Genomic DNA, 13,231 nt, shown 5'->3' with positions numbered 1-13,231 from the left:
AAAGACCTAAGGCAACTGATTTTAAATCCAATTCTTGTGTAATTTGGCACATCTCTGTCTTTTCTCCCTGTTTCCTTTCCTTAAGAATAATGGCTTCTTGACAGCCACTCTTCACTGAGACAGACTGATGAACCAAAGGCCAGATGCATCTCTAAGGTCCTGTGTCAGGTCTTTGTTGGATTATTTCCTATTTCTGTAAATCATGACTTTCATGTACTGCTCATCTACTGTAAATAGCATTTAGGCCTGCCACTTCTTCTCTTGTCCTCCACTTGTCTAGTTTCCTCAAACTTTTCAAGGAAACACTGCACAGCATGCTCAGATTAGACCAAGTTTTAGGCTTTTTGTAAAAATGTATGGTTTATTAGTGCAAAAATACTGTTTTACGTCTGTCAAACCTTTTTTATAGATTCAACTAAAGAAAACGTGTGTTTTTTCAACTGGCTGCTAGCAAAGTGATTCAGTTTAAAATGGGTTCTTTGCTATGTTGTCTGCTATGTGTAGACACAACACTCTCTCCTCTTTTGAGTTGGGTTCTTTTTCATGATTGAATGATTCATAGGTCAGTGTTAAGTGGTTTTACAAACAAAACATTCCTCTGAAAAGGTCCAGTACAAGGACTGGACTGAAAATAAGTGCTGATGAAAGACTGAAAGGCCTTTAGAAAGCCTGCAGAACAGTTGCTCAGGACCACTTTTTAAAAATTACAAGAAACTCTGGGACAGTACAGTATACAGTAAACACTAGCGTGCTACTGCCAAGTTTCAAGATGATCAAACAGATGTAATTACAATGTGGCTTTGAACTCAAATTATCTAATAAAGTATTTTAGAATTCTTCTTTGAAAGTTGAGAATGCACATGTAGATGTAGAGTGCATTCATGCACTGGGCCGACGCAATTTTAAAATATCAAAAAGTAAAATATCAAACAAAAGTTGGATTCCGTTCTTTTCGCCTCTCAGCTGCCTGTGTCAGTGTTATGGTCCCTCTGCGGTCACATGAAGGAGTCTGCGCGTTCTTTTATAAACACACCCCTGCAAATAGAAGGCTTCACTAAAATCCTTTGCTTCACCACATCCTTTGCTTATTTTGTAGTGGTGATATTGTGTGTGCACGGCAACATGAACTCAGGCACTCTGATATGCACTTTTCAAGTAAGGTCAAAATTCGCTCACATGCATATACTACACAGCGCTCGGCTCAGCCCCCTCGCATCAGGTCTTTGCAGGTCTCTGCTTGAAGGTGCAAAGCAGTCCAAAATCAATATCCCCATTTTTCATCTTGTTTTGTAACATTCGCCATTTGTTATTCCATAATCTTGATCTCTTTCCTCTTTTTTTCCTCTAGTTGGATTTTTCATGACAGGCAGATTAGGGTATGTAATCCCCATGCTGTATGCCACATGACATCGCCCTGCTGTTCAGCCACAGAAGCTTGTACTGCCCACCGATTCGATGGAGGTGATGCTGTGATAGTGTCGTGAGCAGGATGTGGTGTCACTGATATCAATGAGTCAAATTCAGAAAAAAGGAAAAGATAGTGTCATCGCATAATCCAACTTGCCAGTAAAGAGCCTTCATATTTCAGTTCTGAAAATTATCCTCTCCTTTTGAAAGCATTAAGACTGACTACTTGCTCTGGATGAAGTAGCATACTTTTTATGATAGCAAAAAAGAACGTTTAAAGGCTTTTAAGTTCTTATTTTGGCTTCAATTTGCCATCAAAACTCCAATGTTGTCAAAGTGTTACCTCAAAGGAAATATGAACTTCTGTGCACAGCCTACTGTGCTTTCAGGGGACTACAGCAGAATGGTAGCGTAATTGGATCTGCTTTACATGGAGTGACATTTGCTGACGTGTCGAGAATAAAACAAAGGCATCTCTTTGGCACCGAAGCAAGACTTGTCCTGACACTGCTCCCTGATCCTTTGCCTTTGGGGTCGCTGTAGCTCAGGTGGCGGAGCACGTCATCTACTGATCGGAAGGTTGGTGGTTCAATTCCTGGCTTCCCCTAGTCTACATGCCAAATATCCTTGGGCGAGATACTAACCCCAAATTGGTCTTTAATGCATCAATCGGAGTATGAATGTGTGTTATTTAGCTAGAAAGCATTTAGAAAAATGTGCTCGGGCACAAGTTGTGTAAAGTGCTTTGAGTGCTCAGAAGAGTAGAAAAGTGCTATATAAGAACCAGTCCATTTACCATTCTGGTCTTTGAGGCTGTAACCAGTAACTGTGCCATGTAAAGCTACCGTGACTGCATGTCAGTAAGCTTTGATATTCAGTGGCTCATCATGTTAAGCAGGCCACAATCTGCTCTCTGCACTGTCTCCCTTTTATTCTCTAAATCTCTTGCCTTCTTTGTTCTTTTTCTTTCTTTCTGGCTCCTCTTTGAGGGTGCAAGACTTTCATTTACTCTGCTTTTTAATATTCAGTGTACTGCCCAAAAAGTGTTTGGGTGCTTTGGTAGGATGGCTAAAAGAAATTCTGGATATGCAATATCTAGCTATATTTAAATCAAAGTGCTGTATTACATCAACTTCCGAATAACACAGTTAACTTAATCCATGCATCTTTAGAATATTTAGCTTTAAAAACTCTGTGACAATGTGACACTTGGTAAACTAGCGTACCTGCCAGCCCAGCTGCTGCTACTCCTGCCAGCCAGGCAAAAAACAGTCAATTAAAACACCCAGGCATCAACTGTTTCCTGCTGTCCAGTATAATCTCTGGGCAATGGGTTGGTTTTAGTGTTACTTTTCATTGTTTCCATTGGCAGGATCCATCTGAGCTTCTTTTCTATTTTCTCTCCGGTAGCACATTTAGCACCCCTGGCATTTTATCTGTGATTATACAGAATTTCATTTAGCAAGAAGTCAGAGAAGAGCAAAAAAAAGGCTTTTAGAGTTCTGGGAAGTAAGCAGGCTTAGCTTAGCTAGATTCCCACGACACAAGATGTCAATGCGTCTCTGTATCAGTGACTCCAGGCAATGTCTTCTACTTTTTGTAACAATTCATGTTCTCAGAGAAAAATGTTTTCTTCTTTTTAAAACCCTTGGCTCGCTTTCCCTCAAAGATCAATGATGTCTGGCTAAATTTCTGTGCTTTTGTTTCATTGCTGGAAGCAAATCCACAAATCCCAATGATTCCACTTGATTTAAATACACTTGCATGGTGTGGCCTTAATACCAGCATAATTTTATTTTTTACATATTTTGAATTGTGGAAAACCAATAAAGGTTTTTCAGCTGACTGAAGCCAGTTTCATTGCAACCTTAATATACTGACTTTAGACAGATTGCCTAGACTAGTCTTTTGCATTACTGTTGCCTTTGATAGCAAAGCAACAGCAACTCAAATAACAATTCGTTAAAAACCGAGATGTGCAGAAGAGCATCTTTGAATGCGCAGTATACTGAACTTGAAGCAAATGCGCTACAGCAGCAGAAGACCACACTGCGTACCTGTCAGCTAAGAAAAGGAAACTGAGGCTACAGTTTGTACCAGCTCACCAACTGCTACCAGTTGGACAAGATTGTAAAAGCATTGCCTGGTTTGATGTGTCTTGATTCCTGCTGCAATATTCTGATGGTGGGTCAAGGATTTGGCGTGAACAACATGAGGACATGGATCCATCCTGCCTTCTAGCTTGCTTCAGGGTGGTGATGTAATGGTGTAGGAGATATGTTTTTGGCAAACGCTGGGCCCCTTAGTACCAACTGAGCACCATTTAAACATCACAGCCTACCAGAGTATTGTTGCTGACCATGCTCATCCCTTTATGAACACATGGTATCCATCAAGATCACATAGTATGTCACATTCCTCAAATCAACTCAAACTGGTTTCTTGAACATAACAATGAGTTCACCGTAAATAAACGGCCTCCACAGTCACCAGCTCTAAATCCAACAGAGCACTTCTGGTATGTGGTGTAATGGGAGATTCATAACCTGAGTGTGCAGCCAACAAATCTGCAGCAACCGTGTGATGTTATCATGTCAATATGGACCAAAATCACTGATGGATGCCACGAAGAATTAGGGCAGATCTGAGGGCAAGAGAGCAAGCTCTACCTACTACTGTATCCACTGAGAGTTAGTGAAGTTGTTACTTGGATTTTATTTGTGCAGTTCTTTCTAATGATAATGCCAGACAACTGTTAAATTTCAGGTCATATGTTTATTTTCATTTGATGGATATATGGTATATTTAGTAAAGAGCCCTGGTGTTTCCTTTGCTCTCCAGCAAGAACGTTTTATAAAACTGACAATTATCAGTGCAGTTCCAAGTTGACTGGCTTGGACTCAGCATAAGATTAAAACTCAGACAGCCCAGGAGGGTTTGAACTTTATTACATTGGCACTGCTCTGTTCTAATAGGCACTACAACCTGCCAAACAGCACCACTGGGCCCATTTCAACTTCAGTGTTAAAGTAGTTTTTCTTCGCAGGGCAGCGCTTTTCTGAATTGCTGCCATTTCATTGCATTCATCTGTTCCTACAGATCCTTTTGCACACAAAAACCCTTCTCCCAGAGACTTCCCACAACTGTGCATCTTTTCTTTTAATTATTTGTTATGGTTATGTAACAATGCATGAAAATTGAATTGCATTGAATTATCTTGCGTGCTTCTATCATCCAACCCTCAATCCCAACCCCCTACAAAGGGACTACATTTGCTCTGGGCTCTCATCTGTGCCAGATGTTAGTCATAACACAGTAGGTCATTTCCTTTCTGTTTGCAGAGTTTGGATGATAAGTGCATGTGTGTGTTTCTCTAATCTGCTACTACCTCTAAAACAAACACTAATAAATGATTAAACATCTGCCACTACAGAAACAGAATTTCGGTCATGTCAGTAAGTAAAAACAAGGAATGATGAATGACAAATAAAACAGAAGAGCAGTCACGTCTTTCCTTGCCAAAAACATTAATTAAAATTGTATGTTGACTTTTGGACTTCCTGACTTTCTAAATTTGGCAGCATTAAATGCTTCTTTTAGAGGGTTTCTTACTGTAAAAATATAAAAGTACTGTGCTGAATAAAAGATTTACAATAACATGTATAAAAGTAATTTAGATCTTTAGACATTATTAAGAGGAGACTTTAACTTTTGTGTCTATACCCCTGGTTATAAGACGCTGTGGGGATACAGCCTTATTTAACATTTTGGCAGCCACGCTGAGGCCGAACATTAGCCAGAAAAGATTATTCACCACAGAAGTCTAAGTTGGACTCATTGCTAAATCGTGTTCTCAGCTGCATATCCGAAACATGCAATATGTTTGAAAAAGAACAAATAGATGAATAATATGAACATAACAGTTTATATTACCATCAGTCTTTGTGCCATAATCCAAGCAGCCACCTCCTCTCGTTGATACTATTTTTGCTTTTTCTTTCTGCAGCCTGCTTATTAAATGCGCTGGATGACAAAATGATTTTGCCCAGGTTAGTTATAATTAGGCTCAACCCAAATAAATGAGACTCAAATTTGACAAAATAAAAACATTGTAAAACAGAACAAGACTGTAAAGCAGCTCCTCAGAGACATCAGTGTTCAGAGTATTCAGCTGCACTGAACTGAATTATCTGGACTCACGATCAGATGAATTCAGCTATTTATCAATTAGAAATGTCCCAGACACGGGAAGGAAAGTGAGGATGTCGACTGATATTCATACCATTATTTGGTGATTTAAAAAAAAATTCCAGATATATCGGCCAACATATCTTTTTTCTTTCAGATACATGAAACATAAACAGATTTCCTGACATTTGTCATGTGTAGTTATTTGTTTATTTACAGTATCCCTCCGATGTCTATCTTTTAAATGTGCATTCATTGGCCAATATAAATGCCAATACTAATATATTGGTAAAAAGCTAACAAACTGGTAAATCGGTAAGTTTCTGTGCATTCTTACAATAAAGCCCACCACTGATTGCCTGTTTATATGCCACATCACTGATTCCTTTTCCAAATTCTAACATCAATCTGTAGATTGTTCACTTAAAGTTTGATTGTGCTCCAAAACGCGCTGACAGACTCACAGTGGGGGGTCTTAATGAGTTCAAACCATCTGTCTAAACACTGCTTTGATTGTCCCGCGGCATCTGTCTTTTATCTTCTTACCGCAGATTACACGACAGTGAGCAATTCATTAGTCAATCAGCCGCTGTGCAGATCAGCGCACAGGGGTGCGGGAACATATCCCACCCACTTAGACACACACACACACACAAAACCACCAAAAAGAAACCCACATGCAAGTGACGCTGCTACTTAAGGCTACTGTATGTGTGTACATAAACACGTCCCACTGTCAAATACAACACACTGGGATAATTTATAAAAGAGACAGGCTGATTAAGACCACACTGTAGTCTAAACCTGTCACAAAGACGTCTTTGACACCTTGCATCCCATTCCTTAGTGATGCTTGGTTTTCTCATTCACAGAAGATGAACGTTTTTCAAGCAATTTTTCCATCTGCTTTTGAATCTTTGCACCATCTGCCACGACAAAAACTCTCAAGAGCTCCTCGTCTATTTTAGAAGAAAACCACTGCCCTCACCTTCCTCTATAAGCAACCTCCCTCTGTGCCATAAAACAGCTTTAGTCAAACGTGATCTGGTTGCACACCTTGCAAAACAATCTTGAATTATTAAATGAAGCTGCAAGGCATCTTGTTGACAAAATCGCTTGTTTACAGCAGTTTATTGATGTTTCAAATGTCACAAAAAAGAATAAAATGTCAATTGATTTTATAAACTTTTGAAACTTTGCCTACAATCAGAAGCAGAATTAAAATAAACAGAAATGTGCCGTGTTCATCCTGTCTGCCTTTCACAGCTACACTGTAGGCTAGGAAATGCCTCACATTCCTGAAAAGAGCCCGAGTACCTTGCAGCTACTTCTACTCTAATTTGTCAGCTGTAGTATGATAAGTGTGAGAACCGTGACCGATCAACATCAGACTAGATATACGATGATCAACTTTTCCAAGGAATGTGTTACTAAAAAGCAGATTTTTATTCTTGTGAAACTGAAAAGCTGACAGTGAATAATACTGACTACAAGAGGTGCGAAATCTTTAAAAAATTCAATTCGATATTGTGGTTTGACACATATTAATAAATGTAATAGGGGCAAGTTTTATTATCTCTAGTAAAGCTTTATTTTTTTCCCTTAACAATGGGTTAGAGGTACTATCGCCCAGTAAAGGCTAAAAAAAAAAGACACTTTTTTATTCAATATTTATTCAGTTCTATTTACAGACCACCAGTTTGCAACAAAAGCCTTTTATGCTGTAAGGAAAAAACTTATATGGAGAGTAACCCAAAAGTCTCCTGTAGGCAAGCAAGAACTCCAAGAACCAGATTTTATCATTAAAATAATTTATACACCCTAAAATCTAAATGCAAAGTGTATCTGCTTACAAATATGCTTGGCAGAATTGCTAGAATGTCCTTTTGCCTTAATGCAGAGGGGAACGGCATAAAAAAGCTGCTTAGCTATACAAAGATAAACAGAAGCCCAAACAATGAGAGCAGGTCAGAGGTCAAATCTGCCTCTGAGTACAATCATGTCTCTCAACTAGTGAGCTATCGAAGCAGGATGGATTTAATTGGGGCAGAAGCGGGAAGTAAAAAATCGACACCTACACTTCCTGCACTCTTGGTTTTGCATAATCCAAAAGTCTCAGATGTGTTTCACAAAGAAAAAAAAAAGTCTCCTATGAATGTCATTAAGAGATTAAAGGATTGGCACAGACTACCAGCATCAAGTCTTTCCCCACTGTAGATTGACACGTGGCCCGTGGGGAAGCAGTTTCAGACTGACAAGCAGGAAAGGCACGCAGACGTGCGTGCATTCAAAATCCGACCCGCTGCACTTTAATTCACACCCACACAATTCTGATGAAGCAGTCTGCATAGGAAGACAAGCCTTTTTATCTGTGCAGAGCTCGCGATCGCGTCGAACCTCAAGGTAAGCATTGCTGGGAAGCAAACAGTTCATAACACATCAAACTGTGACAGTGATGCCAGTAAAAAAAAAAGTGGCAAAAGTTGCAAGGATGCATTCATTAAGGCTGGGAAAGGTTCTCCAAGGACGTTATAGCGTGATAATGGGACACGACCTCACGCTGCCTCTTGACTTGAGATGACCTGGAATGCATCGAGGCAGAGAGGAGAGGAAAAACAGAACAACAGATGGAGATAAAATGGTTTTTATGTCATGTTGGGAGAAGATGAAAGATGGGTAAAAAAAAAAAGACATGCTGCACCAAGTCAAAGAGCATAAAAAACCCAAAGGAAATCCAGTGCAGCAAAGCAGAGAATAAACAGTGTGATACTGTGTGGAGAGGAGATGGACACAGAACACACAAAATATCCCTCTGAAATGTCTAAACAACATAAACAAGCTGTTTGTTGTGTATGTGTATGCATCCATGTACACGTCTGTCTGTCTGCTATGCCAAACATCTGCATCCGTTTACCTGTTTCTGCCTTTTAGTTACAGAGTTTCGTTTCGGTGCATGAAATCCTTCACATGTTCATCTTGTCAGAGCATTGAGAAGCCTGTAACTGAATTTCCTGAGCAATGCAGATATGATCAAGCTTTGAATTACACTGCACTATTAGGACGTTATTTACACATTAAGCAAATGAAGCATTCGTGTGGCAATCGTCATCTTTGTGTACTGAAACTGGATGTGACAAGCGGATATGGATCACACTGTCAGACAACACATCAGTCGGCATTTGACTCGTCAGTCTCAAGTCCGAGGCCCACTTGTCCTGTAAACTTTCCACAGACTAGTAACCACAGCTATCGTCCCCCTGGTGGCTATCAAAAACATTGCAAGCTTAAAGGCTAAAAGCACTTCTCTTTATTTCGCTCAAAGCACTGAATCTAGGGGTGGGTTTTTATAATCGATTTATCGATTAAAATCGATTCTGGCTTGGATAACGTAAAATCGATTCATTAAAATCCTGAATCGATTTTTTAATATAAATTTATTTTGCCCAAAATGCCAGAATCTCAGGTGAAAGATCACAAAATTTCAACAACCACCAAACAGCTAAGACAGTAAATGAGAGCAGGTACACGGATTTTGCACAAAGACGTAAACACACAGCGCGGATCAGAATCAGTGAGATGTCGCCTTTCTCAGCTGACGGTGGGGCTGAAAGCCGACAGATTCTGATTCTGATCCGCGGGTCCGCGCTGTGTGTTTACGCCCTTTTTGCGCTGATCATAAAGCTGTTAGTTTGATCTCTCTCCAAACAATATTGACTGAACCAGGAGCAAAAGAAGATCCAAACTACGCTTCACATAAACATCGTCATGAATTCCCTCTGACTTTTGCTGTTTTGCTTCCACCAGGATAAAATCACACTTCATGCACAGCTCTCTCTCTCTCCCTCTCTCCCTGTCTGTCTGTTTTCTTTATTATTTGCTTGCTTGTTACGCACAAGTCTACCGTTGTTTACAGCGCTGTCGGCCGACGTTTTTTTTCCGTTTTACATACTTCCGAAAAGAAAACCTAATTTCTGCCGTTCAATATTGAACAAATTTCAACTTTTTAAAATTATGCAAAATGCAAAAGGCTCTCTAATAAAACCGCTGTAACTTCAGAGGTAACATTCATGTGTTGATTAATGGTTTTCTTTTGTTTTTGATCTACTGCAGAATATTTTTATAAAATCCCAGAACAGGAAAATCACCTTCATGTGTTTCTGTGTTTTATCTTCAGCTACTTTGACACAAAGGCCTCTGCTGTGATGCTCACACCTTTGATAAAGTCTGGAAAGTGGCAGCTTCCTTTTTATAGATACAAAAATATGTAAATGTACTGATCTGAATTATAATATTTCTGACTGTCAAAATTTCCCAGATTCAAATCGAATTGAATCGAATCGAATCGAATTAAATCGAATCGTGGATCAAATCGATTCGGGACCTTGTGAATCGGAATTGAATCGATTCTAGAAATCAGTGACGATACCCAGCCCTAACTGAATCCATCTTTCATACTGTCTATGGACACAAAAAATGCCAATAAAAACATGTCGGGAAAGGTTTTACGTAAAATCGTTTCGGATTAATTGATGGTATCATTATTAGTTTAAACAGTAGGTAATTACTGGCAACTGCAGATAATTCAACACAAAAGAATCGATGGAAAACCTCTCTGTAAGAATTAGCCTGCAGCATTGCCATTCATCACTTTAAATGTTCCAACACCTCATAGCTTCATAGCATATATCGCTGCCAAAAATGCAGCTGGAGAGAGCACAGCAGTTTACAGCCCCTGTGCCTGGTATGGGACTTGAGATGATGGTGCAGAGTTTTGCCAGCAAGAACATACCATCCTGGTCTGTTATAAGGTGGCAACACCAGACTGAACAATAACGTGAGGGAAGAAGAGACAAAAAGAAAGAAAGAAAGAAAATACTGAACAAAAAGTCAGTGACAGAGGGTAAGAGAGACAGAAGCCAAAACAGAGTGAAAGAGACTACACAGTAACAGCCCCAGGAGAGCAGACTGAGACTGACGATGGGTTTTATGTTTCATAGCATCTTAGAACCAGTGATCATTAGATCCTCAACAATAAATAAAAGGAGCACTTTATAAGATTGATTCTGGGCGCTTTTAGGACTTCCCTAACTAAAAACAGGACTAGCCGACCAATCACCATGCCCTCTTCTGGGACAGGCAAGGGGGACTTTATGTAAAATCAAAGACAGACTTACGCCAGATAACTCTGAGTCTGATGGTTAACCTTCGTTAGAGCACTGAGTTCTAGCTGAAATAGCCAGTAAACACCGGGGGACAAGATTTAACCCTCATTTAATGTCAAAGGCAAAGATAAGAGTTATGCATAACCAGAGATGGGAAGTAACGCATTACAAGTAACGTGTTACTGTAATCCGATTACTTTTTTCAAGTAACGAGTAAAGTAGGGGATTACTATTGCAAAAAAGTAATTAGATTACTGTTACTTTCCTGTAAGCACACTACGTTACTGCATTACTAAACTGTGATTTTGTGAGAGTGTCTCATGACACGTGCGACGTCTGTGGCGTGTGATCAACAATAGATCATATGGAGTGCGGAAGAGAGTACGACCGTGCAGCGTTTAAAGCTTGGAGGTACTGACATTACTTTGAGTTTGATTGGTTAAAAAGTGATAAAAACATTAGCGTCCGCTGTACAATCTGCGTGGGAGGAAAACGTCTTTCTACATTGAAAAATGAAACTTCAAATCTGAGCAAGCACCGAGCACGCTGCCACGGGAATGTGAGATTCATAGAGAAACCCCCATATGAGATCCCCCCACTGACATGACCGCTGCGGCACCGGGCAAACCTCCACTGGCTCCACTCCAGCTCAACAGCTGAAAATAGACTTAAGGGCAACAGGACTTAGTGCTGCTGAATCTTTGATTTTATTTGTTTTTTTGCTGTGTTTTACTTTCATCTATTTGAAAGAGTGTAAACACAAAACATTTTATTTCATATGCTGGAATATGCAGAAAATAGGTTTAAATGTTAAACAAATTTCTTCCAGTTAAGCCAGTCGCATATAATATAATTTTTGCTTGATGCAATGTGCATGAAGTTAAAAGATTAAAACAAATAAAACAAGTTTTAAAAAGAGATTTTTTTCATTTCATTCAATTTTACATGATGGATTATGCAGAAAAAATTGAATTGGGCTGAAAGGTTTGTTGCTTTATTACGTGTTCAGGTTGTGTTTTAAGTTTTTAAAAAGTAACTAAGTAATAAGTAACCAGTGAAGTAACAAGAATTTTTTTCTTGGAGAAGTAATTAGTAATTAGTAACTAATTACTATTTTCTTGTAACTTGACCAACACTGTACATAACACAATGAAACTAAACAAAGCATTAAAAAATGACTGCTCGGGGAAGAAAAAACTAATTTCACTGAAATTTCCACAATAAAGTTTTAACACCATTGATTGCTGACACTCACATCAAGATAACAATTTAAATGTTTCTTTAAATGTGGTGTTGATGGCCAGTCTGAGCCTTGCACAGGTGCAGACTAAACAGCAAAATCTGTCTTTGAGCGAGTAAAACAAATGAACCCTTGAAATCAAGTCAAAAGGATTTTAGAAGAACACTCAGATAATGTAAGTCAGTGACCTTAACTGGCTAATACTGTCACACTTATAATAAGTTAAATAATAAGTGGTCGTTCTTACAACTATAATTAAATAATAATATAATACAATAACTGTTAAAAGGGGCTTTAAACCAGCCAAACACTGGGGCATTGAGAGAATGCAATAACTAGGAAAAGAAATATTAATAGCGACTAAAAACGAGACCAAGGGAAGGGTTGACTCGCAGGGAAGGCGACAAACAGCACATGCGCCTCATATGAAGCTGTTTTGTGTTAGCTGCATGGTGACAGGAAGGTCACCACTACATTAAGTGTCTAGTCAAGTGTGGGCTCGCCTGGAGACATGAATAGGCCTCCTCAGCAGCCGTCTAACCCTCCTACTATTCCTCCTTCCTGCCGTCTCTCTACGTTGCCAGCAAATCCATGCTGTGAGCGCCAATACAACAGCTTCCTCTGTTGGCTGGTCTTGTATGAAAAGTTAATGGTAATTGCCCACAGATGCCACATTAGAGTAAGATAGCGAGGGGGATAGAGAATTGGCTCTGAAAAGAATATGAAGGAAAAATGGTGGTCGTAATTGTGGTTTCAAAGAAACACAGAGGAGTTATTCAGGATTTTCATAAAGCAGTCTGGCCGGGGGATAGCATTGTCATCAAACAGACACTGAAGAAGTGTTTGGAGGCCACATAATGGCCAGATTAAAATTCTTTTTTGACAGGCAGCTTTCTATTCAACTGGACTTTTATTTTTTAAATTTCGAGATACAGATGATCTTTTCACTGATTTTCTTTTCATGCTGAGTGAAAGTATTCTCGCCAAAGTCACAAAGAGGCCGGAGTGATTCGATGTTCCAGCAATCCTCTACACTTTATGATATTACCACCTGCAACAAGTCATTTAGCAAGTATGTCCCCAGTTAGAGTGCAGTAGCTGTGGAGCGATAATTAGCCAACAATGATGGATAAACAGATAAAATATTTGTCTTAAAGTTAGGATTAAATAGTAAAATACACTGGATACACAGCTGAAACATGCTAGGAATACTAATACTGCCTAAGAATTCTGG

General features: G+C 39.3%; 1 protein-coding gene across 4 annotated transcripts in view; it reads right to left on the bottom strand.

Moving 5' to 3' along the window:
• rhbdf1b (rhomboid 5 homolog 1b (Drosophila)) overlaps positions 1-13,231 on the bottom strand; it is a 42,941-nt gene that overhangs the window by 23,317 nt on the left and 6,393 nt on the right. The gene's annotated exons all lie outside the window — the stretch shown is intronic.

The sequence above is a fragment of the Neolamprologus multifasciatus genome, chromosome 8 (genome assembly GCF_963576455.1).
Source record: "Neolamprologus multifasciatus chromosome 8, fNeoMul1.2, whole genome shotgun sequence".
Taxonomy (NCBI): Eukaryota; Metazoa; Chordata; class Actinopteri; order Cichliformes; family Cichlidae; genus Neolamprologus; species Neolamprologus multifasciatus.
Note: the sequence above shows the minus strand (reverse complement) of the source record. Positions and strands in the feature narration are given on the sequence as shown.